This window comes from Pecten maximus, chromosome 18 (assembly GCF_902652985.1).
Source record: "Pecten maximus chromosome 18, xPecMax1.1, whole genome shotgun sequence".
NCBI lineage: Eukaryota > Metazoa > Mollusca > Bivalvia > Pectinida > Pectinidae > Pecten > Pecten maximus.
In genome coordinates, this window is record NC_047032.1 from 16049476 (window position 1) to 16064091 (window position 14616).

Genomic DNA, 14616 nt, shown 5'->3' on the forward strand with positions numbered 1-14616 from the left:
ACTTTACCTGAACCAAGTTCCTTAAAGTTATAATCTGCTGATGTTTGTGTGGATTTATTTGAGGAATTAACGTTTGAATTAGGTACTTCATTGATACCAGAATGAAGAGTTAAAGTTAAAGATTCGGAAAACAAATACATACATTCCTATTAAAAATAGAATGTGTATAGAAATTAATGCGCGAGGTGCAAACAGGAAGGAATTCCCCATCTGGGGTTTCCCAGCCCACTATTCAGGTCAAATTACTGCTCGAAAGGAGAGAACCACCTCCCCCCCCCCCCCCCCCCCCCCCCCCCCCCCCCCCCCCCCCCCCCCCATAGGCATGGTATTGCGAGTGCTCTCTCTCTCTCTCTCTCTCTCTCTCTCTCTCATAAGAAAAAAACTATTGAATACCTATCATCACTAATACATTTTTTGTTGGACCTATAATGTAGAACGAGTACAAAACATGATGAACACGCTGAGAGGTCGAAGCCAATAAAAACGACCTGTGGGGTCTTTTAAATGAAACCACGGGTCTATGAACCGCTGCCACCAGGTCTACGATTATAAACCACAAAAAAATGTACTACATAATTATATTAGTGATCTATCAGCAAAGCATGACATTTTTACGCAATAAACATCATCTATCATTCTAACCCTAACGTACTAACTCTGAAGCTGAAGCTGATACACATCTATACAATATATGTTTTTTTAAGGAAGGGTCTATGACTAACGAGGTATGTACTCGTAATAACAGACTGATTTTATTTCTATCGTGATGTAGCAAACCGGAAGCTAATTTCGTAGAATATATTTCACCATCGAATAACATATATGATTATAACTAAACATATCCATCTGTACGTAGACTGTAGTCGATATATCATACCGTTGTGTGTGCCTACCTTGTGCGCCAATCATCACAAGACAAAGATACCTTTCATTAAAGGGGAAATAGGTAGAAAAAAAATAGCTAGCGAAGATACACTTGATCTTATATTAAGAAAGTCTTTAGACATGATGTGGCACGAGATGATTTAACCATGTCTAACGATAGGGTCTGCTATCGGATAATTAAAAAAGTCTTTCGATAAGGTCAGACATAAGATCTAAAATCAGGTCAGGGACGGGATATTAATACAAGTCTTTCGATATGGAATTAAACTAATTAAAGTCTTTCAATAGGGCCTAGAATCAAAATATTAAATCATGTCTTTTGATGGGGATAATTAGGATAATAAAAGCTAGCCCATCGATACTGACTGATATATAATTAAAACAAATCTTTAGATATGGTCTTGCATCAGAAAGTCAAATCAAGTTTATCGATAGAGTCTAAAAATGAGATCATTAAATCAAATCTTTCGAAAGGGTCTAATATGGTGTAATTTAGAAAAGAACTCTATGGGTTTTAATGTAATTCGAAATCATTTTGTCTAAACCCTAGCCTACCAGGCCTATCACCGGGGTGAAACTTATATGTCAGCACAGAAGAACTGAGGAAACACCTATAATTTTCTGCCATATATTGGGAAGGCCGTGGTATATATGCACCCATCCGAATCAACCCCAAGAAAAGTAATATTTTATCTATATCGAGTTTTTTTTATTACCGAAGTCCTTTACAAGGTTACCACATCCACAGACCAGACAAGCAATTGGATGTTCTTAGTAACATAACGTTATAAATACCGTCTCCGTCATATCCAAACGGTGCTGGTGCAACCTCTTACAAGGCTGTTTATATTTCGCATTGATCCAGAGCATTTGCCGTCCTGCGCTATCATGGTGATGCCAATGGGCAAGACACATTTCTCAAGTTTCCCAGGAAAGTGTGCGACTGGATGGGATTCCTGTATGTTAAGTTGGGTAGATACCGTCTACTACAATGCGTTTTGATACAGAAAAGTCAAGTAAACATTCCCATCTTCATATAATGTAACCGATTACCATTTCTAACGGAATGTCATGCTTTGTATCAACACAGATAATAAAAAGGAGACGATTTATGATTTGTGAGATTTCCCAAAGATTGTCTGGCCGAACAATCTACCAAAAGCAGACTGGAGCGACATTTTCTTTCCTACTTTGTAACAAAGTCGGGACAATGGGAATAGACCCGATTTTTTAATATACCGTAATTTCTTGTGTGTGGGCTATACGATACTTTACCTGTGTGCGGACACATCAAGTAAAAACAACTCACAAGTATGTCTAAAAATTCTTTTATTAACACTGTTCACTTACCAAGGCAATACAGTTCGCAACTGTGAGAGCTAATCACACACACACACACACACAGAGAGAGAGAGAGAGTTTTCTCTGATAGTGAACTCGTACCTAATTACGTAGCATAAAACCCGCGGGCAATGCAACCGAGTCGCTTTCTGCAAATTTCACATTTCAAAACCATCTTTTGGCTTGTGTGGGCAGTACATGAAATCAAGGTTATCACAATAAGATGAACATTTGTTAGATGTACCTGATAATGTTGGTAGTTAAACACGTGATTTCAAGACACGAGTTCACGTTATTGACCTATTAAATGCAATCTGTCTACGTGACGCCTCTTAAGGATGTGTGTAGTTCGTTGAACTTTACTTAAGATCGTCAACAGGTAATTTACATCTCCACGTTGGCCGTTGCGATATCCAAGTGCGTGTGCCCTTTGTCACAATTTCTGTGGCAGATGTCGAAAAATAACAACTTAGGATTTGAGGGGTTTTTTTCAGCATCGTGACCTCATTTAGAGATACCTATTTTTTATTCTAGTTTGGTGTAAAAGTGGTTCAGTTGTCACCTCCCTACAGGTCTTATTTTGAGAATGGAACTTGAAAGTGAATGTGACTTCTCATCTAGATTGCATTTCGGCCTGTTTTAGTCGCCTCATATGCATCAACTCTTTAGTCGATATCAATAGCATCATTGACGAGTCCTAGAAGCAAGAAAGGGCTGTTTGATATTCCTACCATCATTGACAAGTCCTAGAAGGAAGAAAGGGCTGTTTGATATTCCTACCATCATTGACGAGTCCTAGAAGGAAGAAAGGGCTGTTTGATATTCCTACCATCATTGACGAGTCAAAGAAGGATGAAAAGGATGTAAAAGATATCCCTACCATTGCTGATGAGTCATAGAAGAATGAAACAGCTGTTTTAATGTCCCTTACATCACTGGAAACTCCTAGAAGAAGGAAACAGCTGTTTTATGTCCCTAATACCAATGAAAATGAAAAGCTGCTTAAGGTTCCTGATATCACTGACCATAATAGAAGGATGAAACGAGTCCTACAAGGATGAAACGAGTCCTACAAGAATGAAACGAGTCCTACAAGGATGAAACGAGTCCTACAAGGATGAAACGAGTCCTACAAGGATGAAACAGCTGGTTGATGTCCCTAACAACAATGACGAGTCAAAGAAGGATTACAGGTGTTTGATGCCCATTACATCACTGACGAGTCTTAGAAGAATGAAAAGGCTGTTTGATGTCCCTAATATCAATGACGAGTCAAAGAAGGATAAACAGCTGTTTTATGTCCCTACCATCACTGACGATTCCTACAAGTATGAAAAGGCTATATATGTCTCTAACACCGCTGACGAGTCATGGAAATGAAAACATTAGCTGTTTGATGTCCCTAACATCACTGACGAGTCATGGAATGAAGAAACACTGTGATTATAATTCCTATCGTTTTGATCATCACCTACAATGTGCTAATCCATTATATGGCCACAGTAATGCCAATCAGTGACGCCAACAGCATGACTTATTTAGAACACGGTAGTCACGTGGTCATTTTCCTATAAAAGCCAATGAAATATGAGTATGCTGATAAAGTATGCGATGCTGTTGCACATACTTATGGTCTAAACCACCTTAATGCTTTCACCGACAAATCCAACACTTCCTCAAGAAGCTACCGATAAATACAGTAATCAAGAAAGCAACAATTTCAACTGAATAGCCAGTAAAACAGTGTCGTTGAAGCATTTGTTCATGGAAGTGTGAATGCCAGCTGTAAGTAGAGGTTCAATTACATGTATATGCTAATGTTAAACTATTTTGCAATTACTCATACCATATATGTAATTGATTAAACTTCCAATTACTTTTCCTGTTAAACATTTTATTAACCATCTGAAAAAAGTATACAATGATGCGCCGCTATTTAACTTGTCTATGACACATTTGTTGCCGACGTAGTTTTAAGAAAATAAACTTATTTTTCATTAAGGTAGCTTCATTCAAAGTGTTAATTCTTTTCGTATCATCTCTAGTTCAGGATATTTTCCTACACTGTGATGAGGCTCCCCGTACATAAGTATAAATAACTAAGTAAATACATAGAGTTAAGCCAATCATTGTCGTTACTGTTTCTAAGTCTAGGGGTTGTTATCTATTGTGTGTCATTCGTATAATTGTTTAAATATATATTTCCTCTGTAAAGTGCCGAGTTTACATCCGACACAATCATGTATTCTTTATTTCCTTAACGAGGCCTTACATACAGCCCGGAGGCTACTGTGGAGTTCCTCAACATACAACAAAACAATGACAAAATATAGCACCTTTTACACACTTTCGCTCACACACCCATACTTTAAAAGAAAAGAAACAGAAAGAAAGAAGATATAGATATAAACACGAACACAATGAAAAGTGAGTTTGAGATTAATTGAGATTTAACGACTGTATTTCAAACAGTCCTTTTGATCGCGTTGTCATGTGCGCATAAAATAGTGTATCGTGATTTATAAAAGGAGAAAACAAATCTTTACATTGTCAACATTTCTGTTTGATTTATAAAAACCCGATTTCAATACAGAAACGCGAAAAAGCTGTTCTTAATATTTCAGACAACACATTTAAATATTAGACATCTTGACCGCGTTAGTATCATAAATCATTGGGAGATAATTGTTGCAAGTGACGTCATGGTTTCCATAGTGATAACTGCATTACATAGTTACACGACTGTTTATGGCATGTTTCATTTTGGGTGTGACAATGTGTGAGGCAATTTAGTTCAAATTTTAGAACTATTATAAACATAATTAAAATAGCATACCGTGACTTTTAAACTGCGAAAAAATATATGTACAGTGTCAACATTTCCGCTGGAATTGAAAAAAAAATCAATACAGAACAACGTAAAGATTGAACGGGCAAAAATTTAAAGGTCAATCCTTCTGATTAATTATGTGAACGTTAAAGTAGCTGAAACACAATAGATTACAAATGAATTATTAACTTCGAAGCTTGATGCGAAGCTGGACATTTAGTCGGTCACAATAAAATACATGCACATTGATAAGATTTTACTCTGAATATTTTTATCCGTATCCTCCTGATTGATCCTCGTCCAAATTATTTAAAAAATAGTTTTACAGCAAAGACGAGTGTGTGACGTCATGTATACGTATTCAATACGTAATGCAAAAAAAATCTTCTATTTTCTGTCTTTTTCGCTTGTTAATATCGTTAAATAATGAGCCGGTAAAACGGCGCGTTGAAACCTTACCGAGACGGCTTACAATAAGTATGCATAGTATACAAAATGATATACATATACACAAATCCACCTCTCTTTGTCTCTCTGTCTCTACCACCCTTTACGCGTGAAATTTTCGTTATTCATCACACGTGGAGGCTTTTGTCATTTTTAAGATATATGTGATCCATAACTAACAATTGATTAAACACTCCGAATGTTTTTCCAAATATTGTACGTCTGTATTTAGGTAAATGCCATGACATAGTCGACAAGATACCTCTGTACTTGGCGCTGCAATTTTTTTTTACTGCGAAACCAAGCCTGAATGTGAAACGGGATTTGATTGGATGCCCTAGGATTCCAGGGCACGACCATTTAAACACGATTATATCTGCCAAGAAGCCTTGGCTAGCGAAGATGTCCTAGTCCTAGTTAAAACGTATAGCCATAAAACATAGCTGGGTCTACGTGATATTCATGTAGAATACTGCCAGATATAAACACATACCATTCAGGTAAACAAACATCTGCAATATAGCTATTTAGTGCTTCCAAAGATCCATCAACAGCTCAGCTTATAGTAAGACGGATATGGACGTGGACATAGACATCGGGCTTCTACATCAAAATAATAATCTCCACAAGATTATTCACTAAGCATAAGCAAGTGAGCTGTTTTTTCTTCATTGTAAGCATTAATCATTATACAAACATGACAATACACATTATCGCTCTCGATGTTTAGTTTATACACCTATAAACTCACGGCCTTTCATCTAAAGGACATATACCCTGAAATAAAATATACTATAACTTACTGTGACTGTATTTCACGCTCCTAACTGCCTCCTTGTTACTGTAAATCACTTTGATTTTGCGAATACTTGATTTCGCGAATATTCCTCTTCAAAAATATTAGCGAATACATGATTTCGCGAATGTTGATCTAGAAATGACTTTAAATTCGCGAATTATGAGCTAATAGAAAACTGGAGTTAGCATAACTGCTATATAGGTAACTGATACCTCTGACGCCATCTCAATATGCTATTACAAATAATCGCGAAGCATTTAATTGGCTCTCCTCGCGTATTGACGTGGAAATAAATCCTATTCGAAATATAAATGATTTGCCCAAATGGGATTACCCGTAATGTCTTGCACATCCGCGATAACCTTTTAAGTTACGCACGAGAAATCGACGCGTCATTTAAATAGGAAAATAAGATAAAGCATACTTACAAAGGAACCTGCATATTAAATTCCAGTCGGTACAATTAAAATTGAGCCTAATCATCTTTAGGGACGACATTGATACTTCCTATAGACAGCAAGGCAATGAGCATTTATAAACCTAATCACTTGTGTAAATGCAGTACTTTGAGTTAATCTTATGTTTTTATCAATTACAGGATTTTTGGTATAATCATCAATACTATTAACCTCACTGGATTTGCGGATGCAAGGCGAGGTCAGAGGTGCTCCGAAGAAGAATTATTTATCGTGATATGTGGGTACATACCTCTTTGAATTCACAGAAGAATGTTCACCTTTTTCTAGACTAATTACTGAGAAACCATACCAAATTGTGACTATAGATAGTATAGTTTGGCGATTAATAATTGTACATATAGAAAACAGATCGTATTCGGAACAATTTACAGCAAGAATAAAAACAACAACAAAACGGAGCTGCAGTGTATAAATAGCAATTAGAACTGCTGTATTAAGAGTAAAAACTTCATACTTACGATACATAAATCTTTACTGCAGGAGGTAGCTCACTATTTGATAAATATTTTCTAGTTTATATTTGTAATCTTTATTTCTATTTACATGTTCAATACATGGGATGCATTACCACCCGAATATCACCTTTGTTATTCAGGATGATGACATACGTACTGGGTACAGACGGGTCATTCTGGTGTTATGTTCAGTCTGACCTGTAACTTATGTGACAAGAGCCGTACCTTGTTCTTTTAATGCCAGTAGATTTATAAAAATAAATCTTAACATATTTCATGTAGAATTTTAACTCTCGGAAACGGTCTTCGGATTATCAGATTCGAGATAACGAGTTTGTATTTTAAATAGGTTGTATTTGAAGCATTGGAAGGTTTAGCTTTGATATGGACAATGGATTATTTTTGTCACTAATTATCCCTTAATTGCCCGATCTTTATTCACGTATAATCATCTTTTGTTCTATCTCAGTCAAGTGTATATTAAATTAATCAAAGCATTATTTTCACTTTGAAGTCATGAATAACACGCAGATGAATTATCAATCATCAACAAACGGGATTAGCCTTAGCTTTTGTTTCGTGACCGGATGCTTTCTTATAATACCAAATACACTAGCAATTTGGTCAATGCAGAGGACGAATGGCATTCCAAAACATATTAAACTTCCAGTGTTGAATCTGGCTGTAAGTGACCTTCTTACCGGTGTGTTGCTCATTACTTATGGTATTTTGATAAGTGAAGACATGCCTACAAAAACAATGATGCCTCTCTGCTACCTTCAGCTGATATTGATAATGACCGTTTCGTTAGCATCATTACTTACCGTTTGTGGACTGGCAATTGACATGTGTATTTGCATCTGCTTTGAGTATTTTTATCTCTCTAAGGTAACGCCGAAAGTGGTACTCGTCTGGCAAATCATCATCTGGATAATATCTGGTTCCACATCTTCTGTGCTTTTGACTGATATCAATTCGGATGTTATTATCTGTAGATATTATTTTTTGGTAGGTTTTGGAGTTCGTACTTTCCATGATTGTTTCTATATAGTGGTCATAAGCATTTCTGTAGCTGCCTTTTTTATCACGTGCATCAAGATGAAGCAAATGACGAAGGTCGGTATCATAACTGGGGTAAACCGAAGGGGATTTTTTAGAACAACAGCTAAGGTCTTACTTATTGGTCTGGTTCATTTTGCCATGCGTTTTCCTCTTGTTTGTCACCGTTTAGTTGTTTTGATACTCCCAAACACCTATGTCAGTTCAGACAAGTATTGCCTCATTGCAAGCTACCTGGCCGTTTTAAACGGTTTTATCAACCCATTTCTTTATGCATGGAGATTCCCTGAATGTCGTCTACAACTCAAAATGTTGTTGTGCTTCTGGAATAAACAAAATGTAGAAATGTTAATTGGACAACGCAAACAATTGCTCGTAAGTTTCTTGAAAGTACCTGAAATCAACTTAAAACGCAATGGTCAGTAGCTAGGCCATATATGGCTAGGCAAAATTGTCATTTAGTCATGGAGTAATATGATCCAGTACTTAAGCAATTTATACAAGATATCTTATAACGTATATATTATGTTTTTATAAGATATCTTATTTAAAATGCATGAGGTATCTCACTTATTTTATTAGATAAATGTATATGATTGTTTATAGGGAATCATATGACATGAGCCAATCAGAAAGTGAGATAAATATATTTTTATGATAATTTAGAAGATATCATATAAAAAATATCTCATATAAAAGATATAAATTTCTAATATATTATTATACAATATCATATTTATCACACTTTATGATTGACAGAAATAGTGCCATATGATTCCCGATAAAATGTCATATTATTCGGCCATGCAAAAAGGCTAACAATCCTAGTTGGCTGGGCGTTTCAAAAAAAAAATTAATTATGAATTACTTCCCCTTGGTATTGACAGGGACAGGGATCATCTCAACCCGAGTGTAAGAGTTTGGTCAGTCAGCACGAGGCTTGCCGAGTGCTGGCCAACCAAACTCTTATACGAGGGTTGAGATATCCTTGTTCGCGGAACAGACACATGTTTGATTATTATCCTCACATACTTGCACCAAAATTGAGTTTTTATGGAAGATTTCATCGTGCCATCTTCAATGCTCCTTGGAATGTGCATCAAAATTGATGACGTCACCATTTACAACTTGGTTACTCAACGTAAAATAATGACGTTACGTTATTGTGATCAGAGTCATATGGCGCGTGTCAGCTGTCTTTACCCCCACCCTCTTGTGTAAGATCGATTTATCTTTTCCCTAGCAACCGGCGGATAACCCTTTGAAGTATGTGAGAATAATAGAATCTATCATGGGTCTGTTCCGTGGACAGGGATATCTCAACCCAAGTGTAAGAGTTTGGCCAGTCAGCACGAGGCTCCTTGGAATGTGCGTCAAAATTGATGACGACATCATTTACGACTTGGTTACTCAATGTAAAATGAATTCGTTACGTTATTGTGGGCAGCGTCATATAGCGCGTGCCGGCTATTTTTACCCACCCTGTGTAAGATCGATTTATCTTTTCCTAAGCAACAGCCGGATAACCCTGTGAAGTATGGGAGAATAATAGAATCTTTCACCCCCATGGGGGTGAGACAGGGGAATCTCAACCCGAGGGGAAGATTCTTAAGATGCCAAACACGTGGCTTGTCGAGTGTTTGGCAGCTTTAATTATCCTACCCCAAATGTTGAGATTTCCCCGTCTCACTTCCACTTTTGTCTTTCTGTCCCGAGCCAAAAATACAGCTTATATTTTAAGACACTGACCATGTATTCTATTTATCCTGCAAAAGTCATAAAAATAATCATCAAAAATAATCATTTTGAAGTGAAACGGTGTCAAAAATGACAGAAATATGTTCGCCTTTCAAACGTAGTTTCACTTTGAAGTAGGTCAGTCGATCGCGAACTGACGCACGTGCTAAGATTCCAAAATACAGCTGTTTTCCGTCACTGCCGTATACAGCAAAAATATATACGGTGGGTGTATGCCGACAATGCGGTGGCAGTTGCAGGATAAAAGAAAATCTCACCCCGGTAAAACTAGATATCCTTGTCCAGGGTAAGAGAAAAGAAAATATCACCCCGATAAAACTGCGGATATCCCTGTCCAGGGCAAGAGAAAAATTGATCTCACGCGGAATTGAGAAAGTCAGCGGTCACACGCTATGACGACACTCACAATAGCCGTAACGTCATCACTTTATGTAGCGTAACCACGTCGCATCATCAAATTTCGACTCACATTTCCATGATGGCTCGATGAAAAAGATTCAAAACACTTTGACAAACCTCGTGCTGGTCAGCCATTCTCTTACACTTGGGTTGAGATATCGCCCCTGAACAGGCCCATTTTAAGTTATATCAATCTCTAGGGATGAAATACATACAGTAAGCAAAACTAGATTGAATTTCCGCTAACGATTACAATAAAGAGAAGTAGTAAGTTAAGACTGAATCAAATTGTGTCCAAAGCATCACTATTTAACACGCTTATGGTAAACATATCATATGAAAATACTGTTTGTTGTAATAAAGTTTTTTGGTGGGTTTATCTTTTATTTTGAGGCGGTGTCTTCTTGTAGTAGTTAGTGACTACCTCACTGAACAACATAAGGGAAGCCCGTCGCATGCCATCCACAGCGTTAGGGTAAAGTGTCTTAAACAAGGACACAACCATGACAGCACAGATCGGCTCGTTCCTCAGCCTCCCGAGAAACACAAACTGATCTTGGCTAGGGACGTCGAACCATGCACCCCGGATCTTCACCTGAAGTTAAATATATGGCCAGCATTTTAACCTACTCAGATGAAATAAAAATGAATGCAAATATTGCATGTATTGTTGAATTTGCTTGGGATAAGGATCCTTAACGTCTTTGATATACATGTATGAAAGGAATGTAAGCATGTGAGACATTTTTTTGGACAGTTTATACTAATTGTGTATGCTTTTAACTTTCTTTGTACACTCATTTTTGTTCTGGCACCTGAGCTTGTAGCGCATATTCCTTCCCAAGATTTAACAGAAGATCTGATGATATATCAGATTTATTGATATGGTGTAATGTAGCAATAAGTAGAAAGTTATATGAAATATTTTGAAATATGTTTTTGTTAACTGATCGGCATTGTGTAATTTCGTAATCCCTCAATTTTATTTAATAAATATATTGGCTTATGAATTGCTTATTGATGTTATTTATAAATCTGTTTCATCATACATATATGAAGATAGCCGATACACGGCTTGAAAACGTTAGCGATATTCAACCGGAATTGTCTTGTTGTGTCATTTATGTTTACATATATATATATATATATGGGGCAAAGAAGTAATTCAAACAGTGTGGACAATGAGGCTTGTTAAATTTTCGAGGCAATCCGCCCCTTTATCAAAACACAAAAAATACAAATACAATCACATAATATATATAAGAAGTACTGGAAATACAATAAAATTTATATTACTTCTTTGACCCATATATATATGTGTGTGTGTGTGTGTGTGTGTGTGTGTGTGTGTGTGTTTTGTTACAGCCGGTGAATTGTATCAACCAGGCTATGTGTGATCAATTTTCTGGGAACCTCCTCATTTCCATAGCTTTTAAATATGAACCTACAAGTTTTGTCTCGAATTGTCAGGTCTTAAGTGAAAAGGGGAAAAGAAAAAGAAAAAAAGGCGCAACCTCAAAACCCTTTCCTAATTCTTTACTGACGACACTTTTTTATCATGCTCTAGACATGCAAGCGCTTTTGGATTGTTTAAAATTCAACAATGGCTAAGTTAATAGTAATATTTGGACAGATAAGTGATTGGTAAAATTCAATCCTCGTAGAACGAAAGCCTGGCATTGTTCACGAACGTGTCATTGATATTAATTGTAGAATTTGTAGATAACCAGAAATACAGAAATGTACCTAACGTTAGACGCATATTGTAAATTGAGTAGTCATTTAAAGACGGTATATCCAAAATTGTACTGTCATCGAGGCGTGGTACGAGGACAAAGTCTTTGGTTCCTTTGAACAGTTTTATTATATAGGAAGAAAAAAAACCTACAAGAGACAAGACAAACATTCATACAGCATAATATGTATTTACCAACCACGAACGCGAAAATGTCCCACAACCACACTCATATATCCGTCAACTTACCAGGAATTTGGCGACATATACCTGGTATCAAACAAAGGTATTGTTGCTGGACCGCTCGCGCGTACGTCCAGCAATCGAATAGGGGTTAAGTTTGGAGAGGGTAAGAGGAAAGCTAAGGAAGTGACGTAGATGGGTGTGGGAACTTGAAAAGCATGTAATGCAGGTGTTTTGGTCAAGTGTATGTCATATGTCAATGTCATGTCGACTGGTTTGTCCACATTCCACAGGACACTTACATTATGTACACTGGACAATTACGTAAACAAATCACACAGGTACATACACAACATGTACTTGACACATACACGTGCCGAGACCCTGGTCACAGTACCAAAACAGGTAGGCATGCTTCGTAAGTTCATGTATACGTTAAACATACCAACTTTAATCAAAATCTATGTCAAAACATTCCCCTGTTAGTTGAATATTGTCGTGAGGTTTGAGATTGGCGATCGCTCTTTGAAGCAGATAAATTGCAAAAACTTCAGCTTATTCAATCAGAACCTGGTTGATAATGACAATATACGTTTGATTATGTTAACATCAATTTGTGTGAACTACAAACGAACGTGGATCGATCGCGAAAATTACCCTAACGCGTATAGTTTACAAATCGAAATCGCGAAATATTAAGTTCCGTGAAAATAACCACGTTTACAGTATCTGAAAATGTGTTGTTTACCTACAATAACTTGCCCAAACTTGTTATGTTCACTATATCTTTTAAACATGTACTAGATACCTCACTTTACTTTCAACATTATTTATTCAATATACAATAAGTTTAACGATTGACAACACCATTAAGTTACAGAAATTAGTATTACTTCCAAAATTTTCAACTTTTCCTCCACAAAATGTGATTCCATGGAATATCTTAAAAACTAGACAAACCGTGTAAAGGAGTCATTCCATCAAGATGTGTATACAAAGATTGCTGGTTTATTGAAATAATTTGATTTCGGGGACATGCTCTTGGAATGGTTATTTGGATCGAAGAAATTATCAATTGGACCATGTTTTGGTCCATAATTCAATTAAACGCATTGGATATCAAATTAACGACTTTTCCACGTTTGTTTAGTTGTTTGTCACGTGCATTTTAGCATCCACGTGCCATTCTTTTATAGTGCCGATTTTGACTCGTGGCTCTTATCCTTTGTCAGTAAAAGCTCACGTCAGTGCTAAGAACACAAGATTGTGAGCTGGGTAGTTGCGCTCATTGGTCCAAGCCCTCGGCCTACGTAAGCGATAACTCTTTCTTTCCCTTAATGTTTCAAGTAAATCTCTCCATCCAATCCAGTACTTATAACATCAGTATGCGGTATAAAGAGTCTAGAAAAAAAACACAAGCAAGCATATGACTAATAAGCTTCTCCTTTACTGAATCAAATGCATCTTACTCAGCATCTCCATATAGCCATTCAGCTTTTTGTGTGTGCTTTGACTTCTTAGAATTTGTTTAACTTGACAGCCTTATTAGACTTAGCAGCCTTTTTGTTTAAGTCATGACCCCGCAGAAGTTTATTCAGAGGTGGAACTATGTTGGTATATTCTTTCACGAACCGTCGATAGTATTCTCTGAACCCTACGAACTGACGCAGCTCATTCAATTTCTTCAGACACGACATGACTGAGATAAGTTACCTTAGTTCGGAAGAACTCAGATGGTTTGAGTCTCAAGCCATATTAGACAAGTTTGACAAATATTGATTCTAGTCTGTCCAGGTGTTCGTCATAAGGAATGAAAAATATGAGGGTCCAATATGAGAAGACGAGGCATTTCTTCATATGTATGTCAATGTGGACTTTTCCACAAAGCGCTAGCTGGGGCACAAGTAACGTCAAAACCTATTCCATTGGTCTACCAGAATCCCGGGTTACCAAACAGAATGCAGTGTTCTCCATATGCGACATACACAATTTTGTAGTCACTTGTAGATTCATATATATAATTATATAATACAGTCCTATATAGTCTTCTATATTTACAGTAAGTCATGAGTGACTGATACAATGTTACGTACATATATGACAGCGGTCAAAGAGTCCGATAGACTGTTTATCCGGAATATCCAGACTTGATGATATAGCCATGTACATCTCATACCGTCAAATGCAATGCGGATGTTTTTTACCTGGGAATATTTTTCGCTATAAAATTTGTTTTAATTTCCATT